The following is an 18,135-nucleotide window of genomic DNA, read 5'->3' as shown; positions in this document are numbered from 1 at the left end:
CTATATATCTCAAAGCAGCACAGGGACCTGTTCTAGCATTCTTAGTTGACCATTATAATACATATAAAGAAAACATGTCTGGGCTAGGCTATTAAATATTAACTTATGGCTCACCTGTTTAGCCATGCGACTACTTTGTTTCTTTTCCATATGCTCTATGTCTGATGTCATGTGCTAAATGCTTATTTACCAGTCATTACCTTCTGAATCACCTACAATGAGTTCCTTCTTCGCTTTCCACTTTAGTAAAAGCTGAAAACGTTTATTTAGCCATTTTCACTTGGCTGTTATGCAATAATTGGTGTTCATGTGGCCCTTTGAAAACATAACCTAGCTGTTATAGGGATACAGGAAACTCCAGATTTTGCTTTTTATTCAGTCATATCTTTATTCAGTCATACAAGCAGAGTGTAGAGCATCAATACTCTGACTCTCTAGAATTATAAGGAAGAGATTCTTTCCTGTGAGGGTGGTGAGGCACTGGCAGCTGTGGCTGCCCCATCCCTGGCAGGCTGGATGGATGGGACTTTGAGCAACCTGGTCTAGTGGAAGGTGTCCCTGCCCATGGCAGGGGGATTGGAACTGAATAATCTATAAAGTCCTTTCCAACTCCAACATTCCATAATTCTATAGAAGTGCATGTTTGTTTCAGGGTGTCTTCAAATCCAGTTCGGTTTTGCAGAATAACTGATAATTTTCCTTTGTGGTGGAATTTTTCAACAAAACTTTTAAAACTGAAAGATTATAATTTTAAATTCATTATGATTGAGCTTAATGGAGTATCTGAACTTCTGTATTGATTTTGAGAGAAGAGTTGTGACATGTTCACAGAAAATATTCACTGTTAACATCAGTAACTGTTATCATTTTATTTAGAAGGGAGAGCATTGTAGAGAGCCTTCTATATAGGTTTATAGCATATGATAAATTTGTCACTTCTGGATATGCTTTTCATTTTTTCTCCCCCCCCCACACACACACACACAAAAAGGAATAATTATGAGCCCTCTTCCTAGGAGTGCTGCAGTGAGCATTTCACTTGAACTTTTTTGCAACTGTGGTAGTCTTAAAACTACTCTGTTACTTCCAAATGAAGAAACCTAAACCCAGAACTTTCAAAACTTCTCCATAGAGCACAAATAATAAAGGAACTGATTCCTTTTTTTTTTACAAAGTTGTGGTTTCATGCACACTTGAGTGGCACATGTAGTGCAATAATTGTACATTCCCCTTTAGCCAAATAGTTTGCTCCTGAGCACTCCAGATGAGTCAACTTTTCATGCTTTTAATACTCTATTGCATTTTTCACAATAACTTCTTGCACAATAGTACCTGTAAAAGTTGTCTGGAAACATACAGCCTCCAGCACTAAGGAGTTAAACAGTCTTGGCTGTAAAATTACCTTTTGTTTTCAGTAGCAGTTCCTACCAGGTAACATAACATTGCTAAAAAAAAGAAAAGACGGGTTTGTGCTTCGGAAGTTAAAATATTAAGTTTCTGAAGTTAAAAGATGAGAAAACTCCCTCTGCTGGTTTGAGGAAGCAGCAGATACATTTCCTTTTAAAAGAAACTCAAAGTGTGGGAAAATACTCGTTCAGCACACACAGTGTTTTTCCCTCACTTGCGTAGTGGAGAGTAAATCTGCTTATTCCTCAGAATGAGTTAGAGACAAAATATAGGAAGAGCAGTTGTGTAAGTAAAAACTGTATCAAAATATAGATTTTCAAGGAGGGGGCAAGTTGAGCTTTGCACACTAACATTTAATCCTGTTATTTCTTTTAACTGTTTGGGAGGGTGGAGGTTGAAGTATTTTAAGAAGCAAATCCAACTTTGGCTTTGTTTTCTTCCTGTCCCCATACAGACACTATGTTATGCAGCACCTTAACAGCTATGCAGGGCCAGAACTTTCGCAAATACAGCACAGCTCCCTCCATCCAGGTCAAGAGCAGCACTCATAGTCTTTCTTGCAGCTTATTGTTAGAGGAGAATGAGATATCGTGTCACTACAGATAGCTGATGATACTTGGGGTGCCACTTTTCAGGCTACTGAAAGGATCATACACTAGTGCCCTGTTTTTCAAACTGGGGAGTGTGGGTCAGTGATGATTTATGAGAACTTAGGAGCTAGTCTGCAAAATAATTGAAAATGGCTTTATAAACTAACTACACTTGCATTCTTACCCATCAAGAAAGCAAGCAGCTGAAATGAGGGAAATAATACAAACACTGGAAGTTTATCCTGATTTTATTTGCCTTTACCTGGAAATTGTTGTGGCAACACTACAAAAATTGTTTGTTGTTTATTGGTTAAGTTCTTGGTTGAAAAGGTTGAGGAAAATGAGCTAGTGGAAACAAATTCCTCTGTCCTTTGTTTCAAGTTTAACCCCTCTCGATCTATTTATTTCCTCAATTAGTATCAACCTCTAATCAATCTCATTCTTTTCTCATAATTCTAGCCTTGACTAGCACATACTGTTTTTTTCCCTTGCTTTATTCCTTTGCCTAATGCCGGAAACTCTTATGCCTTACTCCTTTTTGCTGGGCTGAGCACAAGACAGGGAGCCAGGACAAATTTCAGTTCTGTGGCCCCATTTTGTTGTATAAAAGTGTGGGACCCAGTGGTGATTAAAACATTATTGTAGGCGACACCTTGTCCAATACTAAATACTTTTAAAGTCCTGATTGAAGAAAAACAGAAATGTCACTTCTGTTGCACATGGATAAAATAAGGGACTTGTAACTGTTGAATCGTTAAAGAAAAGAACTGGAGAAGAGGGAGAGGTATCTGAAATTTGGGCTAAGTATAGGCAACAATTAATCATGTTTCTGCCATAAGGCCATTATAACTGTAGCCTGAAAGCATAGTTACCTACCGTGATGCAGCTATTATGTTTATTCTTTGACATCTCTTCTGATGATTCAATTTGTTTATACTGAGCTCTTACAACTAATTAATTCAAAGCTTCAAACAGCAGGGAGTTTGTGGAGAAACTCCATCCGCATTGTGCTGGTAAAAAACATTTCATGTCGTCATTAATGGTATAACCATCTGTGTAACCATACATGTAGTTTTAAAGATACTCTATTTGATTTAAATACAGGGGACTTTTCGTCTCCACAGCTTGCTTGTAGTACATCACACTACTTAAGAAGAAGCAGAAGAAAAAGCAAATTGTACTTTTCACTAACATAATTGTTTGGGTTTCTTTTTTTTTTTTATTGTAATAAGCAGTCATCTTCCTGCTTCCCTTTTAGGTACATTTGGTATTTTGCATTTGTATTAAGTCCCTTTGGCAGCCACTCTTTGGGATTTCCTTATATTAACATCTAGCACAAAGAAATCTCATCTTCAGGGTCCAATGGGCTAATGGTTTCCTTCGGCATCTGAATAAATCAACAGCTGTGGCCTTCAGCCATTTTGTCTTACCAAAATAAGAGTAACGGAAAAATGGCTTGTTGTTGTAACAGTTCTCACACATGCTCCGGGAGGGGGATAAGAAGCCTTTTCTTTGCACAGATGACTTCACAGAAAATGTACAGTATTAGCAATGTCATTTTCCCCTCACTCCATCAGTAACAGCAATGTAGTCCAAAATGCAATCATCTAAAGACACAAAGTTTGCTCAAAAGGTAGTAAGTTTTATTAAAACATTTGATACATCATCATGAATACTTCAATCATTGTAATGCACGTGCATTATATATTAGGGTGCATTTCTGTGCCACAGGTAAGTCCATGGTGTCAACTGTAATTGCTCTTATATGCAGTGGAAGTCACTGATACCTGTACAGCCCATTTGTGCTGCAAGTGTGCTGCCAAAAGCAGCTGAGTCACTGTCATGGCAATCGGGAAGTGTCACGCTTTGCTACTGAACTTCTTTTTCTGGCTCTCGCTAGTTCTAGTGCTCATCCGATGGTTTTGCTCAGTCAGTTCACCTTCCAGATCCAGCAGGAAACTTTTAAATCAGGGAATTGTCAGGTCTTCAGAGCAGTTTGGACTTGTAGTTAAACTGTGTTCAACTGTAACTTTAAGAATTTCAAATAAAAACAGTCTGTCACCAAAAAGACTGCCCAGGTGCAGAAACTATGCACGTGTTACTTGCATTCAGGGAGCTATTTTGAGTATGATTGCCTTGGGGGCTTTTTGTGGGTTTGTTGTGATGTTGGGGTTTTTTTAATGAAAGTACAGCAAGCCCCATGACATGAAGACACAATATTCTCTGTAGTGATCTGTGACAGGGGACTCCTAAAGCCTTTTGGAGAAAGGATATGGAGTTATCTGTATGTTTACGTTTTCCTGTAGTAATTTTTCTAAGCTGACACACAGTGAGTAGTGCATTTTCATCAATATCACAACCTTAGACAGGTCAAGACAAAGGACTGCAAACATACTTGTCTGTTGCTTCATGCTTTAAGCTTAACACAATGCCTCTTGTCTCTTCATTCCCAAACAATGTGAGATTGTCATTAATTTTCTTGAAACTGGTGGCCTTTTTGTGAGTGCTGCTCAGCCGCTTTTGAGTTTATAAATAGCATTCCCAAGGGGCAGTCTGTACATCTGTGGAATCGCCACAGTTGTCCAAATACCCACTGTTTAGAAAATTCTATAATAAAATATTATTTCTCCTGACAATTACACACCCTAACCTTCAGTTATACTAACTGAACAATAGGATGTGTTGCCATACTCTGTAGATTCTCCTGTAAGGTGTATAAGTATTTCCAGCAAGCTACTAAGCCTTACAAGAAAGTTGGTTTCCTGCATTTTCAATTCTAAAAGTTATCAAGTAAATTACAGCTGACAAAACCATTAGGCATTACTGCAGAGAAAATATTGCCCAGATCAAGGTAGGACACACATTTCTCCCTCCCCACCTGCAGACAAACCAAACTTGGTCAATTTTGGTTGTTACAAAAGTCAGAATTTTGATTGGATTTAATAAATATGAAATATTTTCAGTTAGAAGCGTTAGTTCTTGTCTTACTAAGGTACTCGTGACTGTGAAGAAGGGCCCCTTGGCAGAGCTTTGAGGCTTTCACTGATTATTTTTTTGTTGTCATGCAGAGTAAGAACTTAGATATTTATCTACATTCCTGCAGGCTTGTATATCCTCTCCCTTGGGGCATTGATGCCTGCTGCCAGCAATGCACATTAGGTTTTCTAGACAGACAGCAAGTTCAGCCTAACAACAGGCTGAGCACTTCAGAAGCACCTGATAACTTTATATTTTCCCTCCTTTAAAGAAGTCAAAGTTTATTCATTTTACCAGAGCATATTCCCACAAAAACAGCATGAGTTTCCTGTTTCATTCACTGACTACAAGTGGAAATTTTTACTCTTATTTCCCTTTTTACAGTTATCAACATTTCAGCCTGAAGGAGGAAAAGCAGTTTTTATTCTGCTTGCAGAGATAATGAAGTTAGAAACACAAACAGAAGGTTGGATTTATGTCTTGACAAGTAAAATGTTTTTCAGTTCCCATTCTAGTTGGGGCAGTGAGATGAGTTTATTTCTACTTTTCCGGATTAAGTTGCAAAGAATTGTAGGCTTTTAGTGTGCAGTCAGAGGAAAGTATTACAGATTAATTACCTAGAATAGTTTGTTGCATAGTTTGGACTTGCATTTGCCCACCTGGAAGTGCACAGGGGGGATGTGTGACAGAAAAGGGAAGTGTGCTCCAGCAATGGTATCTGTGTTGCCAAATGTATATCACCAAATGCACTCACAAACCTGAGTGTTTTTCTAAGGAAGCAACATTTAGCTATCTAATCAGCTGCTGTGTGAGTTAATTAACCATAGACATGAGCATGGATAATTCATACTTTTCCTACCAAAAGTAGGCACCCTCCCCAAAACACCCACTCAGACAACAGTGCAAACACGATGTTTTATATTCTTTTTCACTTCTCCATCTGTGTTATTTCTATCCCAGTTTACTTGAAATGTCAGTATCCCTTCTTGAATATAATTAATTCTTATGACTTGGCCTTTCACATTAAATTCTTTCCTTTTTAGAAATTCCAGTTTATAATTGTTCCAGAGTTCCTGCTGTACTCAGGAACTCCCAGTCTCTCTTCATGACCTTTTGTCACAAACAAGAGCAAAACCAATAGTTTTGTTTAAACTCACCGGTCTGTTAAAAGACCATATTTTTTTTCTGAGAAAGCACTTGGAAAACAGGATCTGTCTGATATAATGACAGGTGGTAACATCAGATTGGTCAGAGGCAGTTTCCCATCTCAGCCATTTTCTACACCAATTAATCACAAATCTCTCATGGGAAATCAAAATTCCAAAGCTTATTCCAATTTGAAAATACAGTATTTCTTGCAATTAATGTTCCAGAAAACACTTGCTTCTGGAAACAAAAAGTGGTTTAAATATCCTACGTTTTTCTTTCAGTGTTTATATTTATCTCAAGGCATGTCAGTAATGACCAGATTCAGTGAGTTTAGTCCTCTTAAACAGTTCTCTGACACCCCAGGTGACTGATCCATTTTCTTCTCAGTGCGTGAAAAATCCAAGTGCCAAAACCTCAGTGGTTTTAATTCTTGCCAATTACCATTACAGTGGTGTTATACTGGAACATTTTGTTACTCTAGAGCTAGTGGCCAAAAGGAATGCAGGAATACCCATGCATGAAATTCACCCTTGTTATAATATTGAGAAAAGAGCTAATGTAATTCTAGAAAAGTGCAGCATGATACAGTTGATGTACCCAGACATTTCAGTCACTGACTGGAATATTCTTTTGAATTTTAAGATAAAGAGTGAAGCTCGTTTCACCCTATTTTAGCTGGATGTTTCAGTTACTCTGCTGATGCAGATTCATTTGATAATCTTTGGAAAGAAAGAAGCAGGCACTGATTGGAAACAGTTCATCAGATCCTAAAATAAGTGCCTAAGATATGAGTGATAAAAACCCTGGAGAGGTGCCAGCATCTTTCTGGTGGCTGTAGAGAGAATCCATACAACTAGCATAGACTTTGATGACTAAATTTTGATAAAGTGATGGATGGATTACATGGATACATACTCCTCTTACAGTATGTCTGTATTATTTTCCCCTTTACATTCTACTAGTAAAATGTTTCCCTTGCAAACAAAATCAACAGTGCATTTTGGACAATCTAGAATTAGATTTAGTTCGTGTTTCTGGAGATTGCTTCATATACCCAAAAAAGTGAGACAAGGCCTAGACACAGCTGCTTAAAGGGGAAGTCTTGAAGTGGAAAGTAATAAAATACTGGTCTAATCCAATTATGCTCTTACTATTTTTGAGCCTCTTGGGGTGAAAGATAACCATTCAAACTGCAAGGTCCTGCACTGGTCCTGCATTTAAGCCAATGGTGAGGGGTTGTTCTAAAGGAAAGGTGTTGAAGAGAAAAATCAGAGTATACTCACTAACATGATGCAGCCATAAAAATGACAAATGTGGTTCTTCAGTTTATCAGGAGAGGTGTTTCCTTTATGCTGATGCCATTATTTAACTAGTAAGACCTACTCATGAAAAAAAGAATGCAAAGCCATTCAAGAAAAGTAAATTCAACTTGAAATAGGTATGGAAAAGGTCCATTTGAACCACACTGGAGTGTGAGCAGTCTAAAAGAGCTTGTTTAGACTCACAAAAAAAAAAAAAAAGACTGAGAAGGGGGATATTTGTTCCCTGTAAATGCAGATCTGAGGGAGAGGAAATTACTACAGTTTACAAGCAGCACTGCTCAGAATTGGTGGATGCAATATGGTGGTAGTTGTGCTTACACTGGGATTCGGAAAGGAAATATTACTGCAGAGCATAGCCATGATATTCTGAAACAACATTCACACAGAGGTTGGAGAGAAGTTACATTAAAGGTTCCCAGGATGAATCTTGCTCATTTTATGTAATGGATTATTATTATGCTGTTTGCTTTACTAGCAGGAAAAAGGATTTTGCCACATTACTTCCTAAGGTCATGTATATACACGCACATGTATATATAATGTATTTTTGTGTGTATGCGTACATGTGCTGTATGTACATATACATCTATCACAGAATCATAGAGTGGTTTGCGTTGGAAGGGACCTTAAAGCTCATCCAGTTCCAACCCCCTGCCACACGCAGGGACACCTTCCACTAGACCAGGCTGCCCAAAGCCATGTCCAACCTGGCCTTGAACACTGCCAGGGATGGGGCAGCCACAGATTTTCTAAGCAACCTGTGCCAGGGCCTCACCGAAAAGAATTTGTTCCTAATGTCTAATCTAAATCTGTCTCTTTCATCTTGAACGCATTCCCCCTTGTCCTGTCACTATATTCCTTTGTTAAAAGTCCCTCTCCAGCTTTCTTGGCAGCCCCTTTACGTACCAGAATGCTGCTATAAAGTCTCCTCTTCAGGCTGAAAACCCCCAACTCTCTCAGCCTATATATTTATTTTCAAAAATTCTATACACGAGACAAGTTCTTACCATTCCATGGGAAGCAGAGTGCAAAGGCACCTATATATGTTTATAGGCTGGTACAGTGCTTTGCAGAGCATGGACTTCACAATTACCATTTTGCCTTTGACATCCAGATATTCAGGAGTGACTGCAAAATAGCACACAGATGCCAGAGCAGTCTTAGCATCACCAAGTCTGTGTACTGGTGACAGCAGCCAATATTAAGATCACAATGAGCTAGGTAGCTCTACTGTCTCCAGTGGGTCATCATGGTCACATTTGCACTCCATGTCTCTCTTTTTCAGGATGAACAGTCTTCAGACTGGAGAAGGGCATCCCTAAAGGGGCAGGCAGAGGTGCAGACATACAGTAATAAAGAATGAAACTATCTCTCCTTCCCTGAAAAAAAAAGAAGACTGAAATAAAGAACTGAAATCTTGTATAAGCTTTGGCTGTGCTCCCATACATGAATCAGGTGAGTTACCATGCCAGCCCAGAAGTGCTTAAACAGTTCTATCTCACAGCTGCTGATTAACCTGCATAGTCTAGCAGCAAAGTGAGAGGTACCATACAGAAGCCAGACCCTTGAACTGTCACCACTTGTGCAAGCTGGTGGCCTGGAGTATCTGTTTCTGTGAGGCTGTCAATCCAGCATCTGTCACAAGCATCTAGTTCTAGTGAGGAAACAAAGGGAAGCCTGAGTGATACATCTTCCAGCTGCAATCCCAAAGAAGTGTCATAGGAGGGCAATAGAATGCCTCTTCTGCAATGAATGAGTGGGTATTATTACAAGGCACATAAAATATGCACAAGGTTGAATTTCACCTCTACCAAAGACAGCAGACACCAAATGTGTTTAACTGAAGGAAGCTCTGCAGTTTTGCTCTTGAAGGTCCTTGAAGAAAGCCGTAGTAGGATGTCATGGCTACATGTGATAACAGTGTTGTAACTTCCATTAGACATGATAATGAATGCGACGTAGTAATCTCAATTCTTCTATACTCCCATGCTGTATTTTCAGAGAGTGAGACAGAAAAAAAACAAGAGGCATGACATCATTTTTGCGTGGTAACCTCATGCCTTAGAACAGAAGATCCTTTTTCTTTCCATTTACTTATTTTTCTAAGTACAACAGCACTGCCCTATGCAGTTCACCATCTCCTATTCCTCTACTTTGTCTCCTTTCATGTGTATTTGTTGGGGTATTTTTAATAGAGCTTATTCTCCCTTGGCCTGCACCACTTTTTCTCCTAATCCTCACCTCCACAGACTATTTATTCTTGTTTAAATTATTTATTAATTTTATTTAATTCTGTAAGGCCATTTGCAAAAGAGATGGTATTTAATCCACAGGTTTGTTCTGTATATCTCACTTGTTTGTAGAGGATGTTGATAATCTTCTTTGTAATAGGCTTTAAGATGAGGATTGTAACTGCATGATCTTTGAAGTCCCTTCCAACCCAAACCATTCTATGATTCCATAGTACTTGTTTCTGGAGAACTAGCTATATACCTGTTGCCTTAAAAACTGAAATCATGTCCCTAAAGCAGTTATAAAAGTCACAAATATATTTTAGTTGCCTCTGGTTTTGCCTGCCTAATTTGTTATTTTATAAATCACCTAGGTTTCATATAGTAACTTCCACAGCTGACTTAAGACAGTTTGGACATCAGAGCCCAGTCTGATCAAAGCAGCAGAAGGTCAATACCAGAGCAGGAGAGTAAGAAGTCCATGGCCTGGGAAGGCAGATTACCTCCAGGCACAGAGGTAAACCTGAGAGAAGATTAAAAGATAGGAGCCTGAAGTTAGAGGGAGAAGGCTGATAAGGAGTTGTAGGCAATACAGCACACACAGGCCAGGCAAACAAATGTCTTTTCCAGGAAATGAGCACAAGCATTCAGGAGGAAACTTGCCTCATACATAGTCTTTGTATCAGATACATCTGACCTAAACCTCTGAGCTGTAAGCCTAATGATTGAGTTCTAAGGGAGAAGGGGAACCCCATGCAGAAATCATTAAGAGGATGGCTGCTCAGAAGAAGGGAGCAAACAGCTGGAATCTGGTAGCAGGAAAGGGACATGGGGAATAGATTAGCAGGAAACAGACCTAGGGGGATAGATAAAGTCATGTTTGAGGCAGGCATCTGAAAGATACTGGATTTTAATTTAAATTTTTCATATATGGAGCATATATAGTAAAAAAGCCCACAAAACACAATCCCAGTCCTGTGAAAGAGAGAAATTACACAGTTACTATAACATAAGAAAAACCTGAGCGAATCAATCAAGCCAAAACAGGCCTGAAGTGACTGGTCTGTCTGATCTCTCACATAGCTTGTAGCTTTAGTCCATGAAAGTACATACTAAAAACAGAGAACAAAGGAACCATAGTTAAGAGAATCCTTTGGGAAAATTTGGTCTTGGGGAGGAGATCACCGATGAAGGGGAATAATGGTCAAAAAAGGGACAGCTTGCTAGAGAAGCCAGAAGAGAGAAGGTGCTCAGGGTGGCAGAAGGACAGTTCAGACTTGAGGCATCAGCTTTTTTATACTGGGAGGAGAGGCAAGGCTCACAGGCTGCCAGTGTGGGGTGTTAGTCCTGGAGGCACAAACCAGCCTCCAGTTTGTTTGCCATGAAATTATAGAGGAAAACTTCAAGTTGGTTTACTTTGTTTATTGCTTGACATTGTAGGTGTACCCAGTCATTACATGCTATTGTGTTTATCTTTTCTTCACTTTTAATAAGCTACTACCATTCTAAACACTTGACTCATTATTGTGATAGGAAAGGAAATTTTCCCAGGTGTCTGGGCTGGGACTTAAACCAATCTTCACAACAGACCTTCAGAGATCATCAAAGCCGGCACTTATGGCTGCCAGCCCTTATGGCTGCCAACCAGGGTCTTCCAATAGTATTGCAGAAAAGCTCACAGTACTTACTGATTTGGCTGTTGTCAAAAGGCTGTAGCTGTGCTAAGCGCTGTGGGAGCAACACCTGTCCCCAAAAAACTTTGAGTCCAAATTTTGGGAAATTACCTGGGGCCACAATTCTGCCCAGGACCAAAAATATTCCAAGAAGTACAAGGAAACAGTGCTAATTCAGCCCAATCAGAGAACCAAAAGGACTTAATGAATAAGAGGGATCCAGCCACAGGCAGATTTTAGAAAAGCAAAGTTTAGCCCAGTAGGATCTGGAGGCTGTAGGCTTCTCCTTCAACACATAAACCAACAGCCTCAGAGTGCAGTTCTTGCAAAGCCTAGGAACGTTATTTCCCTATGACAGTGTATCGTTTTTTCTGACAAAGCTTCTTTTGTGTCCCTGTGGTTTTTCTACAACAGATATTTATAGAAACTGTAGTCACAAAGCTGCCAAAAGCACTTCCTGTAAATTACATAAAGCGTCTGTCTCCCTTCCAGTATCACGAGGACCTACTCACAAACTTCCCATTACTTTTGAGACCTTTATTTTGCAAGACAGAAGAGCTCTGACTGTTACCATATGCTATATATGTGCTCAAAGAAAACACTGCTGATCAGAGAGGACTGAGGCAGACAGTAACAGGCAGAGAGTAACTGGAATAGTGACAGTGTTCATGTTGTCACAGGTGTTTTTCTTGGTGGGTTTTTTCAGATCTATAAAATGTTTTCCTGAACAGATTTTTCCTCTGAAGATGCTTAGTCAGATTCACCAGCATGCCCTGTACTGTGCTGCTGATGTGACCCCGGGCAGAAGTGCCTGTGACTGTAACCTCTCTTTAGTATCTATCAAAATGGTGTATGCTCCCTCCTCACCCAGTATCTTCACTGTAAAGGAGATGCACATTTCCGCCAGTTAGATCTGGGCTATGTTCACCTTTATGGGTGAGGAGACCCTTGTGTATTCCCAGCAACATGAGGTAGTTTAAAATACACAACACTTTGAAATAAAGCTAATTTGCCTGGGTTAATTTTACATCCAAGTGAGCATAAAATGGTTGATTATAGTGTTCGAGAGGAAAACATGAGATTAAAGAATTGATCTAATCTGCATTGTAGTTAGGAAGAAAACATCCACTTATTTTAGTGGGAATGAGTTTGGGCCTAAATGTGCACGTTTCTTGGAGTTCAAAGGAAAATGAGATCCAAGCAAAAGGTATAAAAAATGTGGAGAGCATGTTGCATAGTAAACAATCCCATGAGCTCATGCTGTGTCCTTTCTTTGCCTGCCTTTGATGCTGGGGCTCCCATTTTATTCATACAGACTTGATCCTGCCGCCTTTGAATTTAGTGGAAAAATCTCTCACTGACTTTGTGCAAAACCTGGCTTTATGTACTTACATGGCTTTTATAAGGAATGAAATACTTTTGTACTTTTGTACTTTCATTGTGTGATAGGATCCTGAACTCCCCCAGTGGAGGAAGGAAACAACCAGGGCTGTATGACTTACACCAGCTTTCAGCTCCAGGCAGGCCCAGGGACTGCAGAGGACCCACACCCCCATTTTCCATCTGCTGTCCTTTTTCCTGTCTTCAGCAAAATGCCAAAGCAGACAAGAGCAATGGTGCAAAAAGACATTAGTGGGGGCCCAAGTACAGGAAGGTACAAAGGAAAGATGGAAGGAGAGGGCTGTATGGAGGGATATAGAACTGTAGGATCATAGAATAACAGTTTGGGTTGAAAGGAACCTTAAAGATCACCTAATTCCTGCCATGGGCAGGGACACCTTCCACTAGACCAGGTTGATCAAAGCCCTGTTCAACCATGCCTTGAACAGGTTGGGCCATCCACCGCTTCTCTTAGAAGCCCATTACAGGGGCTCACCACCCGCACAGTGAAGAATTTCTGTCTAATACCTAAACTAAATCTCCTCTCTGTCAGTTTAAAGCCATTGCCCCTTCTACTGTCACTACAGATCTTTGTAAAAAGCCCCTCTCCATATCTCTTGTCAGCCCCTTTAGGCGCTGGAAGCTGCTGTAAGGTCTCCCTGGAGCCTTCTTTTCTCTAGGCTGAACAAGCCATAGCAGAGGTGCTCCAGCCCTCTGAGCATCTTTCTGGCCACCTCTGGCCTTGCTCAAAAAACTCCGAGCCCCTCTTATGTGGAGGGCCCCAGAGCTGGATGCAGTACTGCAGGTGACATCTCATGAGAGTGGAGTGGAGGGGCAGGATCACCTCCCTTGACCTGCTGGTCACCCTCCTTTTGATGCAGCCCAGGATATATTGGCTTCTGCGCTGCAGATTCACATTGCTGGGTCATGTTCAGTTTCTTGTCAACCGACATGCTCAAGGCTCTGCTCCTTTCAGTTCAGTCTCTGCCCAGCTTATATCTGTGCTTGCAACCCAGGCTCCTGCCAGCAGCCACCTGCAATGGTAGCCTCCACCAGATGAGCAATCACTTTTATAAGATTCTGGGGCAACGATTAACAGAGGATAAAATCCTGCTGAGGCCACTTACTAAGTGACATTGGTCCTAGTCTGTACAGCTCATTTTTTGAGTAAGATTTACAGCACTATAGCAAGGGTTAGGAAGTGCCAGTGGAGACTGTCATGTCCCAGCCCTGGCCGTTGTTGTCCCACAGCACATGGAAAGGTCCTGGCTGTGGAGTGAGCAGAAGGCTGCAGGCTCCAGGGAATAGAGACCGATAGTGGAGGGCATTCAGTGGGAGGGGAGCAGAGGGGCTGTGAGCATTACACAGCTCATTATGGCTTTGGGATTTCCTGGCAACATCACACTGTTCTTAATTTAGTTTGGAATCAAGGTGATTTCCCAACACAATGTTTTGCTCTTAAAACCTCTCCCTTAACTCCCCTTGTGTTAATTTATTAACAAATTAGGGTGTTTTCTGTAGCATATGAAGCCACTTGCATTCACAACTGCACAACAGTGGTTTAAAAATAGTAGCAAGTAATTTAATAGCTCAAACACAGGGTGTCTACTTGGAGAATAAACGTCTCCAATGTTAGCTCAGCTCTTCAAACAAACTAATAATTGCTTCCAGAGGTAAAATATTTGTAAGCTATTACTACAGCGCTCTTTCACTACAGGGAAGGAAACACACTTTTCTCTTTGAAGCAGGCAAATGGCAACAGAGAAAGTTGTGCTCCATAACTAGGCTTCAAGAACCGTCAGGTACCTGTATCTCTGACAGCTCAACATTAAAACCATATAGGCAGAGCATTCATCCATGCTGCTGTTTCCCAAGCTACCCAAAAGAGGTTGCAAATTTGTTAATTAATTTCTGAAAAACACCGTGTTTCTGTCTCTGAAAGCAGATAGCCCAGGGAGATGTAAAATGTCTTGAACAGCGAACACAAGCCTGCAAGTGATTTAATGGTCTGAATATTGCATATTCTTCAAAAGCAGTGGAAGAGGAGGGAAATGGAAGTGTCAGTCAGCTCCTGTCTTCACACAAAGATGTGTTTTTTCTTCAAGTGGCTGTTTCACTTCAAAGTATCTGATCCTACAACTGCTAAAACTGAAAGTCAGTGAAGCTGCTTCTTCATGCCAGGGCAGGTTGGTCTGGGGACTGTCTGAAAATAACAGAGGTAGCACATTGCTTTCCAGAGATTTCTTTACGGTTATCCAGTACAACATGTCACTGGCTCTTGTTTACAGAAACATCCCTCATTCTAACAACAGCGGCATTTCCGATCACAATTTTAGTTCAGCTTCTCCCATTCTCGACATAATTTGGAACAATTTTGTACTACAAATAACCTGGCAGGAAAAAATAATCAAAACAAAGAACTCAAGTCATTAATCTGCATTGTTTCCCTCTCAAGGGATAATAACACTTGTGATATGGCAAGAGGCCACAGCTGTAAATTGCCCCATATCTATACTGCACACCTGCTGCATCAGAACAGCACATTTCTGTTCGTAGTGGCACAATCCAAAATTAACTTGCCCTAGCAAGCTCAGTTAAAATCGTGATGTTTAAAAAATGGAGATCCTCACTAGCACTGAGGAGGACACATGAAGTACATAACCTGCTTCTGAGCTTTTAGCATCTTCAGTGGGAGCCTGGTACGTATAAATCCCAGGACTGTTCACATGTTTTACAGTAAACATGGATCAAACCCATCTGGACTTAATTTTTGGCCAACGGGCTACTTAGAATTTAGAAATCAGGCAAGCCTTGGAAGGGCAGATTCTTTCCAGCCATGTAACATAAACTAGTGCTGTGATCCCCCATATACAGCTGAAGGCAATGCCTCCCTGTTGTTAGAACCCTACTGCCCAGATCTCTTGCCCAGGAGGAAGACAGTTGCAGGTTTTTCCTCAACTGCTTTGAATTCCCACCTTAGTGTACTCTAATTAACGAGATAATCTCAGCAGAGATTCCTCCTTCAGCCCTGCTAAGGTAAGGCCCCTATGGGCCCATAAGCACACAGTGAATGCAACCAAAACACTTTCTGTGACTGGAGGGGTGTGTGTCTTTGAGACTGGGGAGCCTTAGGGAACTGCCTGCTGCCTTTTTACATGTATCTGTAAAGCCACGATTTGGTTAAGAACAGAGACCTTCAGGTAGCTCCTACTGTCATTGTGAGCATCCTGCTTGTGGTTACCATCCCAACATTGATCTGGAAACCTCACATAAAGAATTTGGGCCTTGTGAATTCAGCTCCTCTGCAGCATCAGTTTTTCAGCAAAACCTGCCTTTGCAGATCTGTCTTAGGAAGATTCCACAGATGGTAGAGCCCTTGTAGTATGGTTATCCTGGCTCTGTACCTCTCTTTATTATTCAGAAGGAGCCTCTGTACATAGGAAAGAAGTTTTAAAATGATTGTCTGCGAGGACTTCCAACAATCAGAACTCATGATCCGTGGGGATTATTTGTAGTTTATTGTGAACTGTGGCTCATTTGTCCTCCTGAAGAGGAAGCTCAATGACTCACTGTTTGAGGTATAACATAATGATTTTTGCCAAATCAACTTCCAACAAAGGAGAGCATTAGTGTAAACAAATCAGTTACTGCACAGCAGGTCTTTGACTAGCTTGCAGTGAGGCAGAGGACAGAATTTAATATGGTAAACACAAGTTGGATCGGTTCAGTCACTTGGGACTTCAAAACATTAGTCCAAGTGTACTTTCTGTAATTTAAGCTGATTATTTTATGTCCTTTTGCAATATAGAGAAAAAAAAATCCAGTTCTTCTTTTCAGAAGTATTTTTGCATATATAAAGGCTGTCACAAACTTCACCATCCATTCTCTTTTCTAGAATTGTCTATAAGTTTCTAGAAATGGATTCGTTGTCTACACCTTTTCTGAAGTGTTTTTCCCAAACCAATCACACTTATTCCATCTGCAGCCTTAGCAATGTTACCTAGACTGGAAAGATCATTTCAACATCTTACGTGCCACAGGCTGGTTAAACAAATCAATTCTTTACAAGTCTGCCTTATCTGTTGTTAATTAGATGTTTCCTGCATTTTAAAAACACTGTTTTGATATATTTGATATATTGATATAAATGCAGTCAGACTGATTGGTCACAGTTCCTGTGTACCTCCCTTCCTTCTTTTTAACCATACTCACACCATGCTTGCACTTCTCCAGTGCCCTAGAACCTCATCTGTCCTCACCACCTTCTTAAGGATGATCACTCACATCTCATCCTGCTTACAACAGCTACTTAAGCATTTTAAATAAACTTCCTTTTTCTTAAGTGATTAACAAAGAAAAAAAGGCATTAAACCTATCAGCCATTATTATTCCTCCCTTCCCGTCACGTAACTCTTTCATATGTCATGACTTTGAATAATGTCCTCATGTTATTCTTCATTCAATTTCCTTGCTGCATCTTATTCTGATCTTCAATCCCCCCCCCTCCCCCCCCCAAGTTTACACTGGTCATAGAAATTCAACCAGTATCTACGTTACAGCAAAATCCATTTGATACAGGACTTAAATGCAGTAACTTAGCTTTTGTCTGTTAGGTAATAGTAAGCAAATACTGCTTAAGCAAAATACCACAGACTTTTTACAATCGTGTCACTTCTATATTCAAGGGGGCAACTATGCCTGTTCCCCTCAAGCTCCTGATGGAACTCCTTACAGCCAGGAAGGTGAAGGTGTTACCCTGAGCCTCAGTAAAATTGTGTGAGCATTTCTCTCTCACATAGTGAAATCACCAACTATTTTCCGTGTGTGCAAAGTCAGCAGGGAGATGGCAGCTAAGTGCAGTAAAAGAAGGAATATTGCATCTACTGTTGTGCTTAGTTGTTGAAAGGAAATAAAAGACTCAGGGTTAAACGCCAATGGTGAAAGTAGTTCTTTGCTCAAAGATTATTAATAAACATGCAAAAGAGGAACATTTTGACCATTTAAAACCATATTTTCAGTTTTTTTGAATACCTGAAACTTAACAGTATGATTAAACAGCTGCTGTGGCTAAGGTCGAATAAACCAAACCCAAGTATTTTCTGAATGTTTGTCTGTTTCCCACACTAACCAGGAAGCAGTATTTTGACAGTTCTGAATTCTGAAGTGTTTCTTTAGTACTGTTTTTCCCTGGGATTGATTTTTTTTTTAAATTTCTACTGTTTAAAATGTTTTTATTTAAACAGAATTGAGAGATTTAACAGTAATTTTTGTAACATTTCTCTAATCATTAATCAAAACACAGTATGAGCCTGTTCTAATGTATTTTTACCAGTGAGCAAAAACATGAAAAGCCCAGATGCCTGGCTGCCTCTGTGAGCTGAGGGCAAAGTTTGAGCCGCCTGGTATT

The 18,135-nt window shown here is 40.2% G+C and overlaps 1 long non-coding RNA gene across 1 annotated transcript; it reads right to left on the bottom strand.

Moving 5' to 3' along the window:
- Positions 1-4,194: 4,194 nt before the first annotated feature.
- On the bottom strand, positions 4,195-10,493 carry LOC133222532 (uncharacterized). The gene is made up of 3 exons (XR_009728306.1): positions 9,250-10,493; positions 7,410-7,501; positions 4,195-4,590 (listed from the first exon to the last, which is right to left on the bottom strand). It is a non-coding gene; the product is annotated as an uncharacterized LOC133222532 (long non-coding RNA).
- Positions 10,494-18,135: the final 7,642 nt, after the last annotated feature.

Source organism: Neopsephotus bourkii, unplaced genomic scaffold, assembly GCF_033783945.1.
Source record: "Neopsephotus bourkii isolate Nb327-2 ecotype Australia unplaced genomic scaffold, CSIRO-AGI_Nbou_v1 NB_1600, whole genome shotgun sequence".
NCBI lineage: Eukaryota > Metazoa > Chordata > Aves > Psittaciformes > Psittacidae > Neopsephotus > Neopsephotus bourkii.
The sequence above is the reverse complement of the archived record's forward strand: the minus strand, read 5'-3'. Positions and strand labels throughout refer to the sequence as shown.